At 37.5% G+C, this 19,325-nt stretch overlaps 1 pseudogene; it reads left to right on the forward strand.

The window, feature by feature from the left end:
- The window catches only part of LOC133257355 (tigger transposable element-derived protein 1-like), a 160,494-nt pseudogene extending 141,544 nt beyond the window's left edge, over nt 1–18,950 (forward strand).
- Nucleotides 18,951–19,325: the final 375 nt, after the last annotated feature.

Below are 19,325 nucleotides of genomic sequence, written 5' to 3' on the forward strand. Positions count from 1 at the left end.
CTTGCTTTTCTGTTGCCTTTATAAACTTGTCCCCATTTTGTAGGCCAACAGAACACAATTGAAGTGTTTCTTGAATCTGTGTCTCCCAGGCTGCAATCCCAACAAACTCCAAATAAATACCTCTTTATTTCCATCAGGTCTCTGTTTCTGAAGTTTTGGTTAACTCAACAGTAGTAGATATTAGAATGATGTGTCTATAAGCCAACAAATACCAAGGATTCCTGGCAACTCAAAAACTAAGAAGAAAGCATGGAAATGACTCAACCATAAAGTCTGTGGAAAGAACTTGGCCCTGTAATACCTTGATTTTCGATTTTTAGCTTCTGGAATTGTGAGCAAATTTCTGTTGTCTTACGCCACCAGGTTTGATTGATATACTTGGTTATGGCAGCCCCAGCCTGCTTGTACAAGTAAATATATGGTCTGTGAAAGGGATTTGGTATTTATGAATGCTCTATATGAATATTTTGAAGATCGCTTAAAATACCAAATGATGTAAAAGATGAAGGATTCAGCAGCACAATACATTTGAAGGTTACTCAGAATGGTTATTGCAGATGGCGAGCTGCTCACCACAGGGATCAGGCCCTCCACAGCACCAGACTGAGACTCGAGGACCTGAAGAGTATGAGCTGTCACAGACGGTGCTGGGTTCTATGGACCTCTGACTCTTCTCTCCCAGGAGCAGCATTTTAGAATGAAAGATCGTAACACTTCGGATGTTAACATTTTGCTCAATGGTTAACAAAATCAAAACAGTATTTTGTGCATTTTTGATTGGTTGATCAGTTTAGGCAATGGCAACCCACTCCAGTACTCTTGCCTGGCAAATCCCATGGATGGAGGAGCCTGGTGGGCTGCAGTCCATGGGGTCGCTAAGAGTCGGACACGACTGGGCGACTTCACTTTCACTTTTCACTTTTCACTTTCATGCATTGGAGAAGGAAATGGCAAACCACTCCAGTGTTCTTGCCTGGAGAATCCCCGGGACAGGAGCCTGGTGGGCTGCTGTCTATGGGGTCGTGCGGAGTCAGACACGACTGAAGCGACTTAGCAGTAGCAGTGTATTTTGAAAAAGAAAAACGAAATGCTGGGGTGGACAGGTAGTATCTAATGAATAATATTTATAAGTATTGTAACTAAAATATGTTTTATTATTTTAAATATGTAAATGTTTACTGAAATTTCTTAGAATGCCTGTAAAACTTCAAATAAGTGAGCAAACTAAGATGAAAGAGGCTACAATACAGTCAATATCAGTAAATATGTGGGGCACTGTTCATATATGTTAGTCCATGAAACTTAAAATTTAAAATAATTTTAAAATGTTAGAAAATTGTTTATATATATTTATATATGTATATATATACAAACATATGTATGTGTGAATATATAAACACCTACATATGTGTGTGTGAGTTTCAAATGTTCAGAAGTGCACGTTTATATTGATGGTAGCATTGCAAACATCCTGCCAGCTCTACTTTGAAAATATATATGGAACCTGACCACTTTCTAGAAACATCCCAGCTACCACCATGGTTCAAATCACCTCCTAACTGATCTCCCAGCTTTTACTATTACCCCATAAGAGTCAATACAGTTGCAAGAGTAATTCTGTTAACAAGTCAGTGCATATAGTTTCTCTGCTTGAAGATCTCCCATAGTTCTCTATCTCATCTAGAGGGAAAGACAGAGACATTACAGAACTCCTCAAGACTGTCTAAGATCTAGACTGCATTACTTATCTGACCTCCTCTTCCCCTGTTCCAGTCACTGGACTTCTTGCTCTTCTTAGGACCAGAATCATGCAGACATGTTCTGTCCCCAGGCCAGCTATTCCGTGACTCTTTCCTCATTTCTTTGAGTCTGCTCAAATATCACCTTCTCCACAGGTCTTCTAGACCATCCTAGTAAATGACATCTTCCTCCATCTACATTCCCTAGCCCCTTCTCTGCTTTATTTTTCTCCAGTGTGTTTATCATCTTCAGAGCTACTATATAATTTGCTCATTTAATTTGTTTCCCATCTTCTTTCCCAGTGGATACAAGGTCCATGAAGGCAGGAATTTTCATCTGTTGACTCCTATGTTTTATTGCTTAGAATGGCATATGGGACATGGTAGGTATTCAATAAATATTTATTCAATGATAAGATAAGCTATTTATCTTAGCATTATTTAAAATAACAAATTACTGGAAAAAACATATATGTTTAAGGAATGGCTAACTGAATAAGGATGCTTTTCAGCATAATATTATAAACCTATTAAATTATTAATTCTATTTAGTGCATCCACTCTATGAAAGTTTAAAATGAAATAACTTTAAAAGTAGAACTCACTCAGGGCAACTATATCAATTTACCTATGAATGTGAACAGAAAAAGTTTTTAATTCTTTGTTAATATGATGGGCTTATGCTACAATTTTGGTTTTTAAATAATAATTTTAATGCCTTTTTTTACCGTAAAAAGTTTTAAAGTGATATTGAGCTATAAGATAAACATGTGTGCTCAAGTGTGTCCAACTCTTTGTGACCCCATGGACTGTAACCCACCAGGCTTCTCTGTCCATGGGATTATTTCAGCAAGAATACTGGAGTGGGTTGCCATTCCGTTCTCCAGGGTATCTTCTTGACCAGGGATCAAATCCACTTCTCTTGTGTTTCCTGCCTGGGAAGGACCCATATTGAGCTATATTGGAATACTAAAAACAGAACCAGAGTTATATTTAGAGCTACTTGGATTCATTGTTACTTGGTGGAATCAAAAAAAAAATTACATTTTCTGATGACTAAAACTAACAGCTTCATTCTTTAAGATTTGTTCTAGATACATTGATGAAATAAAACTTCTTGTCCTGCAAGAAGTTAAACTATTACAAAATTTAATTTTATTCTGAAACATAAAGTTTCCCTGTTGATACCAAAGTAGAGATAGAGAGGTATCACTATGTTCACAATATATTCCTCGACTTTAGATTGACTTAGAGAAAGTCTGCATTGCAGGCAGATTCTCTATCAATCAGCTGAGCCACTAGGAAAGCCCAAGAATACTGGAATGAATAGTCTATCCCTTCTCCAGTGGATCTTCCCAACCCAGGAACTGAACTGAGGGTCTCCTGCACTGCAGGTGGACTTTTTACCAGCTGAGCTACCAAGGAAGACCTTGGAGAAATTTAGGATTTTCAAATAACTCAAAGTAGAACCATATGTAGTAAAACTTGAATATCAACAGGGGAGACCAGGGCTTTAAAAGAAGCACTGTTCATGAGAAAAAAGATTCCTCTGATGGAGAAATGCTGATACAACGTTAGGAAAATTTATGTCTAACAAGACTTAGGTGAAGTTATTGTAGTTTCTGCCATATCTTCAACCTTTTCTAAAAGCCCGTGACACCCAACAGTGTTATATTAATGGTGCTCTGCAGAACTTGGTGCGTTCTTAGAGCAATACAGGATGGAAGGCAGAAAACAGCCACAGGACTTTGGAGGCAAACTGGAGCTGGTGCTGGGCACACCACTGCACACCTGAGGCGGGTGACACTTGGAAGTGGAAGAAGTAGGGGGACATTGGTCCTTCGTGGTTGAGACTATGCACGTACGGAACACTTAGGTCATACATAGTTCCTTTCTTATCCTCAAGATTACATCTAACGTTTTATGAAAATCACTGGAACAGTATACACTGCAGTTAAATTTTACACAAACACAAAATAAGTAAAAAAATAAATAATATAAATAAATGAGTGAAAGAATTAATGAGAAGAAAAGAAAGAGAAAGGAGTGAAAAGAAAGGAAAAGAAGAAATATCATCCTTGAGTATGAAAATCAGAAAAAGGAAAACAAAATAAATGACTGGAAAATGTTGAAATAAAATAGTTAGAGAAAACAATCAGAAAAAGGGAAGAAATTGAACTAAGATAGGCATCTGAAAAAGGAGACAGAAGGGGACAAGAGAAAAAAACCCAATTGTTGGAAAATACCTAGTTCCCCAAGTAGCAAGTCTAAGCTTCCTCAGAATTCTGTAGGAGTCACTCATGTGGAGGGAAGCATGACGTTGTCTTGGAGGAGACTGAAGAGATGTCAGGGGGAAAAATATATATATAAAACACTGGTTTTAAGGTACCTAGTGATATTTGCTTTTTCATCACTTTGCATATTTAGAATGAATCATGCTGAAAGTATATTTCACTAATATTATATTGATTCTTACCTTGCAACAAAACACTACATATTACAAAAAGCACATTATATCCCAAGGCATTACTATTATTGCATTGAAAAGCTGATTAATATTTACAATGACTCATTTTAAATATGTTACATTGCTGATGGAAGTTAAAAGTCCTTAAAAAAAAAAGTCAGGATGGGTTGCACAGAATTGTGAATGCACTGAACACTACTTAACTGCACACTTGAAAATATCTAAGATGGTAAATTCTATGTTGAGTATATTTTACCACAATTTTTTAAACTCTAAAAAGTAAACGTCTTGCCTTATATCATACAGCAACAAGGGTTGGGAAGCAGTATGGTTACATTACACTAAATCTGATAAAAATTTAAATTGCAAAATCTAAACACTTATCATAAAGCAATGTTATTTTTTACAATTTGTAAATACCTTGAAATCAGGCAATGGGGGAAAATTACGATTGTATTAAGATAGTCACCTAAAAGATCACATTCTGTAGACTAAAACAAAGTCTGCATCTAGAAGCTGCTGATTTCTATTGGTTTGGTACATAAATGTCCACAAGATTTCAAATCTTAAAAATTCTTGATTTTCGCTCTTTATCTCTCAGCCCCAATACTAGAAATTATATGCATGCATATTTTATATTCCACTATCTAACCATATCCAGATCCTTCTATTTCCTCTCTTTGCTAAAAGTCCATAACCTCAGATATGCAGATGACATTTATGGCAGAAAGTGAAGAAGAACTAAAGAGCCTCTTGATGAAAGTGAAAGAGGAGACTGAAAAAGTTGGCTTAAAACTCAACATTCAGACAACTAAGATCATGGCATCCGGTCCCATCACTTTATGGCAATAGATAAAGATAAACAAAGGAAACAGTGACAGACTTTATTTTGGGGGGGGGCTCCAAAATCACTGCAGATGGTACCTGCAGCCATCAAATTAAAAGATGCTTGCTCCTTCCTTGGAGGAAAAGCTATGACTAAGCTAGACAGCATATTGAAAAGCAGAGACATTACTTTACCAACAAAGGTACATCTAGTCAAAACTATCGTTCTTCCAGTAGTCATGTATGGATGTGAGAGTTGGACTGAGAAGAAAGCTGAGTGCTGAAGAATTGATGCTTTTGAACTGTGGTGTTGGAGAAGACTCTTGAGCATCCCTTGGACTGCAAGGAAATCCAACCAGTCCATTCTGAAGATCAGCCATGGGTGTTCTTTGGAAGGAATGATGCTAAAGCTGAAACTTCAGTACTTTGGCCACCTCATGCGAAGAGTTGACTCATTGGAAAAGACTCTGATGCTGGGAGGGATTGGGCGCAGGAGGAGAAGGGGACGACAGAGGATGAGATGGCTGGATGGCATCACTGATGTGATGGACGTGAGTCTGAGTGAACTCTGGGAGTTGGTGATGGACAGGGATGCCTGGCATGCTCAGTCCATGGGGTCCCAAGAGTCAGACACGACTGAGCAACTGAACTGAACTGAACCTGTACACATTCCTTACTTCTCTTATCAAGGGCTCAGACAAGTGCCCATAGCTCTTCCACTGTTTTTTCTGCCTTCACCACCAATAGTTGGGTTTCAGTTAAACTTCTCTGCTGTTTAAGAAAATGTCACCATTCAAACACTTACTTTGGCAAAATGCCTCAGAAGCTTGCCTAGGGAGAAAAAATTACAGGTTGAACTTCAGAGCAATTCAGTATATCATATGTGGTGGGAAAAAAAATTCTTCTTTATGGAAACTCAGTGGGAAAATTGAGATCTCCACTCATTGATACATAAGAGTGTGAAAAAGTTCAGCACCAGTGAGGCAGACATGAGAGTGATGTTTAATAGATTTAGACAGAACACAGCCAAATGTTAATCATGTCCCTCTCCCTTTCAAAGATTCTTGCCCAAAATAGGTCAAAGAATACTAATAGGTGGTAATAGCATACCCAGACTCAGTGACACCTAACAGCTCCACTACAACAGAGACTTTAAAGGGAGGGAGAGACAAGAAAGACAGAGATTTAAGTAGCCCTCCTGGGGAGTAGAAATTTGAAGAGAAAGAGATTCTTCGGGGAAAATTTCAGAGATGTGTGCAATATAACGAGTGGTATATCTGAATTTGACCCACTTCACTACAATGGCTACAATTTGAATGTCCAAGAAATGACTAAAGCGGAGGCTGCTAACTGCCTTGAAGCACAAAGTGAAAATTGCTGTAAGGGAAAAAAGCATGGGGTCACCAGATCTTCTGGTTTGCACAGGGAAGCCCAAATAACTGGATTTTAACATGAAATAGTCTAACTTCCAAAGGTTGGCAACTAACTCAAAATTTTCAACACTCTGTAAAGGCCAAACTCCAAATACCCACCGGCTATATTCAGACTGCAGATTGACCTGTGGTGACCCCAGCTTTCCATACCAAAGACAGAGCAGCCTGAGGGGGAGCTGGGAGAAAGAGATAAGACAGAGCTTTAGGTACTCCTCTGGGGAGTTGAGATTTGGAGAGAAAGATTCTTAAGGGAAAATTTCAGAGATGTGTTTAATATGATGAGTGGTGTACCTGAATTTGTAAATCAAAACACCTTCAGATCTTTTAAAATTGTATTTGTATCTTTTTCTTTTGGATGCGGTAACATGCAGTGATTGATTTTATTTTCTTGGGCTCCAAAATCACTGCAGAAAGTGACGGCAGCAATGAAATTAAAAGATGCTTGCTCCTTGGAAGAAAAGCTATGACAAACCTAGACAATATACTACAAAACAGACATCACTTTGCCAACAAAGATGGATATAGCCAAAGCTATGTTTTTCCCAGTAGTCATGTACTGATGTGAGAGTTGGACCATAAAGACGGCTGAGTGCCAAAGAATTGATGATTTTGAATTGTGATGCTGGAGAAGACTTTTGAGAGTCTCTTGGACAGCAAGGAGATAAAACCAGTCAATCCTAAAGGGTATCAACCCTGAATATTCATTGCAAGGACTAATGCTGAAGCTGAAACTCCAATACTCTGGCCACTTGATGAGAAGAGTCCACTTATTGGAAAAGACCCTGATTCTGGGAAAGATTGAGGGCAAAAGAAGAAGAGGGTGACAGAAGATGAGATGATTAGATAGCATTATTGACTGAGTGGACATGAAGGTGAGCAAACTCTGGGAGATAATGAAGAACAGGGAAGCATGGTGTGCTGCAGTCCATGGCATCTCAAGAGTCAGACATGAGTTAGTGAGTGAACAACAACAATAACAACATGCTAATACTGGCTTTAAAATAAGAGAGAAACAGTCTAGCTATATATACTTACACTTACATTTATAAATGATAAATACTGTCCAGCCAAGTTTTTATTAAAAGCTCATATTGGATTTGAGCTTTTTTTGTTTTGAACATAAACATGTCAGAGTTTATGTTAAAACCATAGCTCTCAGAGATTTAGTAATCCTTGAAAGCCATTCAAATACAGAGTAACAATGTAATGCATTGCCAGGTTATCACTATTTTCAGCCAACAAATCAACTCAGTACAGAGGGAAAGTGCTAAAAGATGAACTGAAATGATTCCAAGACACCTGCCTGTTTTCTGGTCTCCATCAGACACACATGCCCACATACCCACATACATGTGCTTAACTATCTAATAGATACTCTGTATTTGCAACATACAACTAAAAAAAAATTTTGTAAAATATTTTTTCACTGAGTCTTCCCTGATACAAGGGCAGAAATCTCCATCATCCATTCAACCAACTAGAATAAACTTTAAAATCATTCCTTAAATAGAGTATTAACATGGAAGACCACTTTTAACAGTTAGCTATTTTACTCATTTAAATGCAGCTTTAAAATTTAGTTTAGCAGTCTCCATAACACTATGAACATTACTTGTAAAATCTGCAATTCACATTATGTTAAATGAAAGAATATAGTTTTATTTAAAGAAGGCAGGCTTTGAAGTTAGCAAGACCAAGGTTAGATGGTGACTACCACTTACTGTGTGATATTGGCTACATTTTTTAACGTATCTGAGAACGTGATTCCAGCTTCCTAAAATGGAGCTATTATTCCCTGCCAGATAGGATTGTTAAAAATGTTAAAATTAGATTTATAAGGCATCTAAAACTATGGAAACCATGAAATTTACTTTACCATTTCCTCTTAAAAATGAAGCTGTTGCTTAAATCCAACTACAGTGATTTTTAGAATTATCCTTGGTTAGTTGTGAGGGGCCAAATTTCCCCTTGAAGCAATTGCCAATTCAGAGAAGGGTAGCTAAAAAGTCTTAGGATCTGATCAGAAATAACAGGACCAAAGGGACAAAAATAATATGAAAGATTAGACTCCCAGGTCTACCAGGGTCAAGATCTCTTACAAATCCAAGTTTCAGGTTGGAACCATGAAGGAGTACAACTAGGAATAAGACTGAACCAAAAGTAGATCAGTGCTTGGTGGTGGTATTGTTTAGTTGCTAAGTCATATTTGACTGTCTGCCACCTCATGGGTGATAGCCTCCCAGGCTTCTCTGTGCATGGCATTTCCCAAGCAAGAATACTGGAGTGGGTTGCCGTTTCCTTCTCCAGGTGACCTTCCTGACCCAGGCATTGAACCTGTGTCTCCTGTTTGGCAGGGAGATTCTTTACTACTGAGCCACCAAGGTAAGCCCCTTGGTATAACTAAAGCCCAATACTGAATAACTCAAACTCTGAAAATAGATCAAGGACATTTTTGTTTTCTAATATCCCTGAATATTTATCTATTATTTATTTATATTATCTATTATTTATCAATTTTTCCTGGCAAGGAAAAAAAAAGAAAATATCTACTCCAAGATAGATATTATCATTCTAGCTTATAAATGATTTCTATAGTTTTTTCACATACATCATCTAGCACTCAATCAAAAATAATGTCTGTGAAGAATTAAAATAATACGAAAGAAATACAAAAGCAGACAAGAGCAATAGATCTACAAAAGCTTGAGAGACAAAGTTAAGTTGCATCGGAAAAGTTTGACCTTTTCCAGTCTTGCTTTTCAGCAGAGTTGCTCCTTTGGCGTGTGACCTCTTCACTCACACAGGGCCCAGTGCTTAGAGAGGTCCTAAGCTTGGTTGAGCACTCTTCTCTTGGCAATTTGAACGTCTTAATGATTTTGAACAAGGGGCCTGGCAGTTCCATTTTGCACTGTGTCCCACAAAGTATGTCCTTGCTCTTGCCCTTAAGATTTGTTAAATGGCACGAGAGCATCGTACTCCACCCCAGTGCCCTGTGAATAATCAGATTTTCCAGTCAAACTGAAGGGGATCAGCTACTACTTCCATCTTGTGTGAGTACCAGTTGTTGCTCCCTCTAGGATTCCCATGGTTCTTTCCCCGCCTCAGGTATTTGGCTTGTTTGTTTGTGCTGATTTGCTAGCATTCGTTGGATCATAGAGAAAGCAAGGGAATTCCAGGAAAAAACATCTACTTCTCTTTCAGTAACTATGCAAAAGCTTTTGGCTGTGTGGATTACAGCAAACTGTGGAAAATTCTTAAAAGAGATGGGAATACCAGGCCACTTTAACTGCCTCCTAAGAAGCCTCTATGCAGGTCAATAAGCAATTATTAGAACTGGACATGAAACAACAGACTGGTTCAAAATTGGGAAAAGAGTACATCAAGGCCATATATTGTCACCTTGCTTATTAACTTCTATGCAAAGTACATCATGCAAAATGTTGGGCTGGATAAATTACAAACTAGAATCAAGATTGCTGGGGGAAATGCCAACAACCTCAGATATGCAGATGATACCACTCTAATTGCAGAAAGTGAAGAACTAAAGAGTCTCTTGATAAGGGTGAAAGAGAAGAGTGAAAAAGCTGGCTTGAAGTTCAACATTCAAAAAACTAAGATTATGACATTTGATCCCATCACTTCATGGCAAATAGAAGGGAAAAATGTTGAAACAGTGACAAACTTTTTTTTCCCTGGGCTCCAAAATAACTGTGGACAGTGACTGCAACCACAAAATTAAAAGGCATTTGCTCTTTGGAAGAAAAACTAAGACAAACGCGTGTGCTTAGTCGCTCAGTTGTGTCCAACTCTTAGTGACCCCATGAACCGTAGCCTGCCAGGCTCCTCTGTCCATGGGATTCTCCAGCAAGAATACTGGAGTGGGCAGCCATTCCCTTCTTCAGGGGATCTTCCTGACCCAGGCAGGGATCCAATCCAGGTCTCCTGCATTGCAAGAATTCTTGACTGTCTAAGCCACCAGGGAAGCCCTGACAAACTTAGCGAATTAAAAAGCAAAGACATCACTTTGCCAAAGGTCTATATAGCTAAAGCTATGGCTTTTCTGGTAGTCATGTACTATTGTGAAAGTTCAACCATAAAGCAGGCTGAGCACCAAAGAACTGATACTTTTCAATTGTGGTGCTGGAGAAGATTCTTGAGAGTCCTTTGGACTGCAAGATCAAACCAGTCAGTCCTAAAGGAAATCAACTCTGAATATTCATTGGAAGGACAGATGCTAAAGTTGAAACTCTAAAATTTAGGCCACCTGATGTGAAGAGCCAACTCAGTGTAAAAGACCCTGATCCTGGGAAGACTGAAGGCAAAAGGAGAAGGGGCAACAGAGAATGAGATGGTTAGATAGCATCACCAACTCAATGAACATGAATCTGAGCAAACTCTGGGAAGCAGTGAAAAACAGGGGAGCATGGTGTGCTGTAGGACTTAGTAAATCCCTGAGAGCTATGGCTTTAACATGAACTCTGACATGAAATTCAATATGAACTTTTAATAAAAACTTGGCTAGACAATTTTATCATTTATAAATGTAAGCATTTATAGCCAGACTGTCTCTCCCTTGTTTTAAAGCCAGTATTAGCATGTTGTTATTGTTGTTGTTCAGTCACTAAGTCATGTCTGACTCTTGTGATCCCATGGAAGCAGTAAGCCATATAATACAGAAAATATAAAAACAGTAACAGAGAGTAAAAGGAAGCGTATATAATAAAACAATAGTATGCATCATTTTCACAAAACTCAAAATTGCAATGAGAACACGTGGAAAACATTTTTGTCAAGAGGTATGTAATGTCTTTGCTGGGAATATGCTAAAATTACTGAGATGCAAGCTGTAAGAAGCAGTGTGGGTTTTGACATTGATATCCATGGTTATGAAGTATGTCATGTGTCAAAAAAATCTTTCTGCTAAAACAAGCCACATTTCATTAAGTGGTTTCCTTGTTAATGGGGGATTTTTAAACTGAATTTACTGGTAATAATTTCCATTAAAATATTTAGTAAATGACTAATACCTTATTTCTAGATTACTGATAGGTGGCTTGACACTCCCTTTGAAGTTCACAAGTACTGCTAAGAGTGCAATTCTGTAGCCAATTCAGCTACAGATTCATGCCCAGATTCATCCACATCTCCAGCTTATATGGCAGAGCTAGGGCTAATAGAAAACATCAGCTCTGACTTTGCTTTGTTATCAAATCATATGTGATAGTGTCACAACCAGTGAGTTTTGTTTTCAGATATGTGTTTGCACTGACTTGACAGTGAACCTAAAAATTGAAATAAATATGAAGAACATGAGAAATTCTAAATTCTCACCCTTCAGGAGTTTTGATACTATCAATTTTCCTGTGTTTTGTTTTAAACCATACAAAAATAAATCTCTTCTTTCATTATCATTGCCCTCGGGGTTTAGTAAAACAGGACAAACTTTATACTAGCAAATTAATGACAAGACTAAGCCAAGTTATTTTGAAATTGATAAAATATTTGGATTTGTATTATTTGGTATCTGTTCAAAAAGATAATTGTAATTCACACTGTCTTCCTACTACAGATCCAAAGTAGTCTGAGCTGATAGAAAAGGGAGAGTATTTGAAGACAGAAGCTCAGAACTGGACTCTCCCCCTAACACTTACGAGATGTGCTACCTTAATTAAGTCACCAAATGTGTTTAATTTTGTTATCACTATCATCTATGAAATGAAAACATTGGTGTGTCTCACTGGGCACTTATGGACATAAATGGAGAGGAGGCAAAGTATTCTATGCCCTTTGTTGTTGCTCAGTCACTCAGTCGTGTCCATCTCTTTGTGACTCCATGGACTGCAGCACATCAGGCTTCCCTGTTCTTTTCCATCTCCTGGAGCTTGCTCAAATTCATGTTCTCTGAATCAGTGAGATCATCCAACCCACTTGTCCTCTGTCGTCCCCTTCTTCTCCTGCCTTCAGTCTTTCCCAGCATCAGGGTCTTTTCCAATAAGTCAGCTCTTCACATCAGGTGGCCAACATCAGTCCTTCCAATGAATATTCAGGATTGATTTCCTTTAGGATGGACTGGTTTGATCTCTTTGAAGTCCAAGGGACTCTAAGAGTCTTCTCCAGCACCACAGTTTGAAAGCATCAATTCTTTGGCACTCAGCCTTCTTTATGGTTCAACTCTCACATCCATATATGACTACTGGAAAAACCATAGCTTTGACTATATGGCCTTTGTCAGCAAAGTAATGTCTCTGTTTTTAAAATGCTGTCTAAGTTTGTCATAGCTTTTCTTCCAAGAAGCAATTGTCTTTTAATCTCATGGCTGCAGTCACCATCTCCAGTGATTTTGGAGCCCAAGAAAATAGTCTGTCATTGTTTCCATTGTTTCCCCATCTATTTGCTATGAAGTGATGGGACAGGATGCTATGATCTTCGTTTTTTGAATGTTGAGTTTTAAGCCAGCTTTTTCCTCCAAGGGATCTTCCCAACCCAGGGATTGAGCCAACTTCCTCCTTCACATTCCCATGTTGTGCTATCCTGGCTAATGCTGTGAGAACCTCAGCCACCGAGCTCAGTCCATCATGGTATTCTGAGGGCTGCAAATGGAGAAGTCTTTCTGATGAGAACACAAATGTCACTACAGCACAGTTTGAATTTTCATTAAATAATGGAGTTGTATCAATACCAGTGATCATTTTAATTTTTCATCACAGACTTTAGTTATAGCTGACTTAACATGGGCAAAATCTTTTTAACTAGCTTCTATCACACACTTAACTCAGATTTGGTTGATGAGATTGTCAGAAATATCAATTAACAGCATTTTTTAAAAAACAGACTGTAAGACTTTGTCAACTTCTGAATCCCCACTGGGGTTCAGATCTACCAAAGGCTCCATTCCAGGTTTTCATTCTCTGATTCCTCCTTTATTCAGAATAAACTTCCCTCACACAGGGTTCTGCCAGGAGACTTCCCCTCATTTCATATTTAGAAAATACTTCTAGATAATGAAGGCCACTCATTTTATTTAATCAACTAGTGTCAATGAAAAATATACATAGATAATCTTTACAAGTTATAAAGTGCTGTATAAATCTAAGCAGGTATTGAAATGGGGGGGCGGAATGTACAGATTCAGATTGTAAAAGATTCTGTTGAGCATTCATTCTGTGCTAATGTCAAGCTACTCCAGTATTCTTGCCTGGAAAACCCTATGGACAGAGAAGCCTGGTGGACTACAGTCTGTGGGGTCACAAAGAGTTGGACACTACCGAGCCACTAACTCCATTGCTTTATAGGAAATGGGAGTTTAAAAAAGTTAAAATAACATAAAATAGAGTCTCTAACTTCATAGAACTCATGATCTCATTAAGGAGGCAATATGGATATCAGTAAAATGTCAAAAAACAATATAGGCACTTTACAACTAAAGGTAGAATTACTTAGAATAGACTGAAGAAATGTTAACTTGAACTCGGTTTTGAATAAGAAGTATTTCCACAGTTGGAAAGAGAGAAGAAATGCCAGGAGCAAAAGTGAGGAAGCAAAAACAAGTGCCACATGCTTGCACAGGCTACGTCAGGAAGCTGTGAAAGAGATATGAAAAACCATACTTTCTTGTCACTGATCAGACAAGCTCTAGGTAATAGAAAACGATTGAAAGCTGTACTATCCTTCAGTAGCAACCTAAGCTCCATGTATACTCTTTCCCAGAAGTGCACTTTCAGACCCCTTCATAAGCAAGATAACTTCCTTCCTAGTTTGATTCTGACACAAACTAAAATTACTGATAGATATATATTCTTTTTTACCACTAAGTTAGAAACAGGGAACCAATGACTGATCTCACTGTTCCCACACCCGTTATCACACATGCTGTCCGCAAACATGGAGGATGAAACTGATGAGGCCTGGCCACGGTTTACTCCTCTTATAGCCGAAGAGCCTGCCCTACACGTGGTGTAGATCATGTCCCCCCATATTAGGTGAAGGAGAGGCATTTCCTGGTGTCTAACCAAATGAGCCAGCAATAATCCCAATTGTCCTGCAGAGTAAATGATAGAGAGAGGAGAGTTCTTCTAAGAATTCAAGTGCTCCAAGAGTTTATTAGTGTAGTAATTTAAGAACAAGATTCTGATGATCACAAACTGCATTTGCCTCAAAATATCTACCAATGCCCAATATCTTGGGGCAATCAAGAAATTTTTTAGAATTATATATATATTTTTTTGTTTTCACTCAATCTAAAGGATATGTTATATGATTACAGAAAAAGGAGTAAAATTTACTTTTTCTGTCTCTCTCAACAAAATATACTGAATGGAAAATACTGCCTATGGCCCAGTAATAGAAAATATATTAGAATCAGAAAATGTAGCTTAAAATTAAATATATGCAGTTATTAACAGTGTGAAAGAATTTGAAATTTTCAAAACAAATGAAAGTCTTTATAATCATTAACATCATCATCATTATTATCTTCAATGAGCTATTTGTAATTTAATAAGCATCTCAGCGGTAGAGTTTTGATTTGAAGCATTTCTTAAAACACATTTTTTAAAATTCACATAAGGATTATAAAACCATTCAGTTAATAACTTGAGTTTGTATATTCATTGGCAGAAAAAAAGAGGAAAAAGAAAAAGAAGAATATTTTTTTTAAAAAGTAAGCATTTACCTGACTGATTAACTAATATATGGATCCAGATAAGCCCTAGATTTTCTAAGGCTCAACTTTAGGCTACTAGCTACATTTTCCTCTGTCTATCTGATAGCCCCAAACTGTAGGGCAATTCATGCTGTTGGAGGAAAAAAATAAACATTAACATTTAATAAAATATTTTTGATAATTATTTAGAAAAACTTCAGCATTGTAAGAAAAGTTATATTCTAAGTACTGCCTAGATTCTAAACTGCATAGTTTGAAATACCTAGATTCTCCAAGGACAACAACCTCTAAAGTCTGCCAAAGCCACAGCCATTCACACTTTCCTGAAAGCAATCACCTGCCCAGTGCAAAAGCCTAAGAAGTGGAGATAACTCCATAATTGATTGAGGGCCAAGACCCTGATTCACACGTAGCAGTTGGTTTTAATGGACTTTAAAAATCATCATTTTCTTTAAGACACCTCAGAAACATGAAACGAGATAATAGTGACAGGTAGAAGCCAATTTTTGAAATTTCAAGGCACAGGTGAAAGAAAAATAAAGACCAAAAAAAGTCATGTGAAAGAAGCTTAGAAATTACTCCTTATGCAACATTTCCAAGTGAAAATGTAAGAAGTAACTTTGTGTAGCATAATATGGTACTAATTGGAATTTACAAACAAAAATAAAGCTTATTCCAAATATATCAATCTATATATACCTCTGAATAATTTGTTGTTATATATGATAGTTTGTACATGTGTACCTTATTGTTATTTCACATTATATCTATCTTTAGGATATGTAGATGTAGTATGCAGAATTTTGAAATAGGCTTCAAGATTTCCACACCCTAGAGTACATACCTTGTATAATACTGTCTCAGTAAGTATAAGCACCATCTGTGTTTATAATGAAAGTCACTCTGGTGATTAAGTTGTATGGAAAAGATGAAGAGATTTTGCAGCCACAATTAAAGTCTCAAATCAATTTGAGTTAACCCAAATGATCATTATTTTAGGTGGGCCTGACCTAACTAAGTGAGCCATTTAAAAGAGCAGCAAAAGAGACACTGATGTATAGAACAGTCTTATGGACTCTGTGGGAGAGGGAGAGGGTGGGAAGATGTGGGAGAATGGCAATGAAACATGTAAAATATCATGTAGGAAACGAGTTGCCAGTCCAGGTTCGATGCATGATGCTGGATGCTTGGGGCTGATGCACTGGGATGGCCCAGAGGGATGGTATGGGGAGGGAGGAGGGAGGAGGGTTCGGGATGGGGAACACATGTATACCTGTGGCGGATTCATTTTGATATTTGGCAAAACTAATACAATTATGTAAAGTTTAAAAATAAAATAAAATTGGAAGAATAAAATAAAATAAAATAAAATAAAATGTATCTGAGTAAAAAAAAAAAAATAAAAATAAAAGAGCATCCAAGCCTTCTCCTAAAAGAAAATTCACAGTGAGAGAAAGTCTCCTGCTGGCTTTGAAGAAACAAACTGCTATACTTCGGATAGAGCCACATGGCAGGAGGCCTATATTCCCTGAAAATGCCACCTGGCTAACAGCCAGCAAGAAAGCAGCGATCTCAGTCTTACAACCACAAGAAACAGAACTCTACCAACAACTGCAGGTATATCTCAACCTATTATACTTCACAGCTTTTTACAAATTTATGATTTGTGGTAACTCTCAATGCAGCAACTCTATTGACACTATTTTCCCAATAGCATTTACTCACTTCCTGTCTCTGTGATACATTTTGGTAATTCTTACAATATTTCTAAATTTTTATTATTATTATCAAGTTTGCTATAGCAATCTATGATCAGTGATCTTTGATGTCACTGCTGAAGTTGTCTTGGGGCACCATGAACCATGGCCATATAAGACAGTGACCTTAATAAATGTGTGTGTTGCTACTGCTCCAGTGGCCAGCTTACCCCCTTCCCTCTCCCTGTCCTCAGATTTTCCAAATCCCTGAGATAAAACAATACTGAAATTAGGTCAATTCATAGACCTACAATTAGCTCTAAGCATTCAAGTAAAAAGAAGACTCACAGGTCTCTCACTTTAAGTCAAAAGCTAGAAATGATTAAGCTTAGTGAAGAAGTCATGTTGAAAGCTGAAACAGGCTGAAAGTCAGGCCTCTTGCACCAAACATTTAGCCAAGTTGTAAATGCAAAGGAAAAGTTCTTAAAGGAAATTAAAGGTGCTACTCCAGTGAACACATGACTGATAAGAGAGAGAAACAGCCTTATTACTGATACAGTGAAAGTATTGATATAGAGAAAGTTAGTGGTCTGGATAGATGATCAAAACAGCAACATTTCCTTTAGCCAAAGCCTTGTCCAGAGAAAGGTCATAATTCTCTTCAATTCTATGAAGGCTGATGAAGGTAAGAAAGTTGTAGAAGAAAAGTTTGAAGCAAGATGTTAGCTCATGGGGTTTAAGGAAAGAATCCTCCATAATATCAAATTTCAAGCTGAAGCAGCAACTGCTAATTAGAAGCTGCATCAAGTCATCTATTGAATAGACAGTCTAGCTAAGGTAATTCATGAAGGTGTCTACCCTAAACAACAGATTTTCAATGTAGATGAAACAGCCTTCTGTTGGAAGAAGATGCCATCTAGAACTTTTAGAGCTAGGAAGAAGTCAGTGCTTGGCTTCAAGGCTGCAAAGTACAGGCAGACTCTTGTTACGGGCTAATGCAGCTGGTGATTTTAAGTTGAACCCAATGCTCATTTACCATTCCAGAAATCCCGAGGACCTTAAGAATTATGCTAATTTGACTCTGCTTCTTTAAATGGAACAACAAAGCCTGGATGATAACACATCTGTTTACAACATGGCTTACTGAATATTTAAAGCCTGTTACTGAGATCTACTGCTCAGAAAAAAAATTCATTTTAAAGTATTACTGCTCATTGGCAATACACCTGGCCTCCCAAAACTGCAATGAAGATGTATAGTAGGATTCATGTTGCTTTCATTCCCACTAACACATCCATTCTGCAACCTATGATTCAAGGATTAATCCCACTAACACATCCATTCTGCAACCTATGATTCAAGGATTAATTACAAAATTGCAGGATCATTAAAAATATATATTTAGTGAGGCTACCATTGTCAGAGATTGTGACTCCCCTGATGGATCTGGGGAATGTAAGCTGAAAACTTTCTGGAAAAAGGTCATCATTCTAGATATCATTAAGAACATTCATTATTCTTTGAAAGAGATCAAAATGTCAACATTAATAGGAGTCTGGAAATAGCTGATTCCAACTCTCATGGATGATTTTGATCAAGATTTCCATGGAAAAAGTAACTGCAGATGTGGTGGAAATATAGAACTAGAATTAGAAGTAGAGTCTAAAGATGTGACTAGGTTGTTGCAATCTCATGATAAAATGTTAAGGGATGAAGAATTGCTTCTTATGAATGGACAAAGAAAGTGTTTTCTTGAGATGGAATCTACTCCTGGTAAAGATGCCATGAAGATTGTTAAAATGACACCAAAAGACTTAGAATATTACATAATCTTAGTTGATAAAGCAGTGACAGGATTTGAGAGAACTGGCTCCAATTTTGAAAGAAATTCTACTGTGAGTAAAATCCTTCAAAGAGCATAGCATGTTACAAAGAAATCTTTCATAAAAGGAAAAGTCAGTTGATGTAGCAAACTTCAATGTCTCCTTTCAGGAAATTGCCACAGCCATCCAACCTTCAGCAACCACCACTCTGATCAGTCAGCAGCCATCAACAGCAAGCCAAGACCTTCCACCAGCAAAAGATTATGACTCCCTGAAGGCTCAAATGAAGATTAACGTTGTTTAGCTATAAATTATTTTTAAATTAAGGAATGAATATTGGGATTTTTTTAAACAAAATGATATTGCACTCTTAATAGACTACTGTATAGTATAATGCTAACTTTTTTATGTACTAGGAAATCAAAAAATGTGTGACTCACTTTATTTTAACATCCACTTCATTGTGGTGGTCTGAAACTGAACCTGTATTATCTCCTTTAAGTACGCTTGAGGTGGTTTTGTAAGAAGACTCTGAGCTCCAGATGAGCAGGCAATCATGGCTGACACCCTGATTTCAGACTTGTGAGACCCTGCGCAGAAAAACCTACTATGCCACGTTTAGACTTCTGACTGAGAGAAGCTGTGAAATCATCATGAATGGGTTTATTTTAAGCTGCTG

This window comes from Bos javanicus, chromosome 1 (assembly GCF_032452875.1).
Source record: "Bos javanicus breed banteng chromosome 1, ARS-OSU_banteng_1.0, whole genome shotgun sequence".
NCBI classification, from domain to species: domain Eukaryota; kingdom Metazoa; phylum Chordata; class Mammalia; order Artiodactyla; family Bovidae; genus Bos; species Bos javanicus.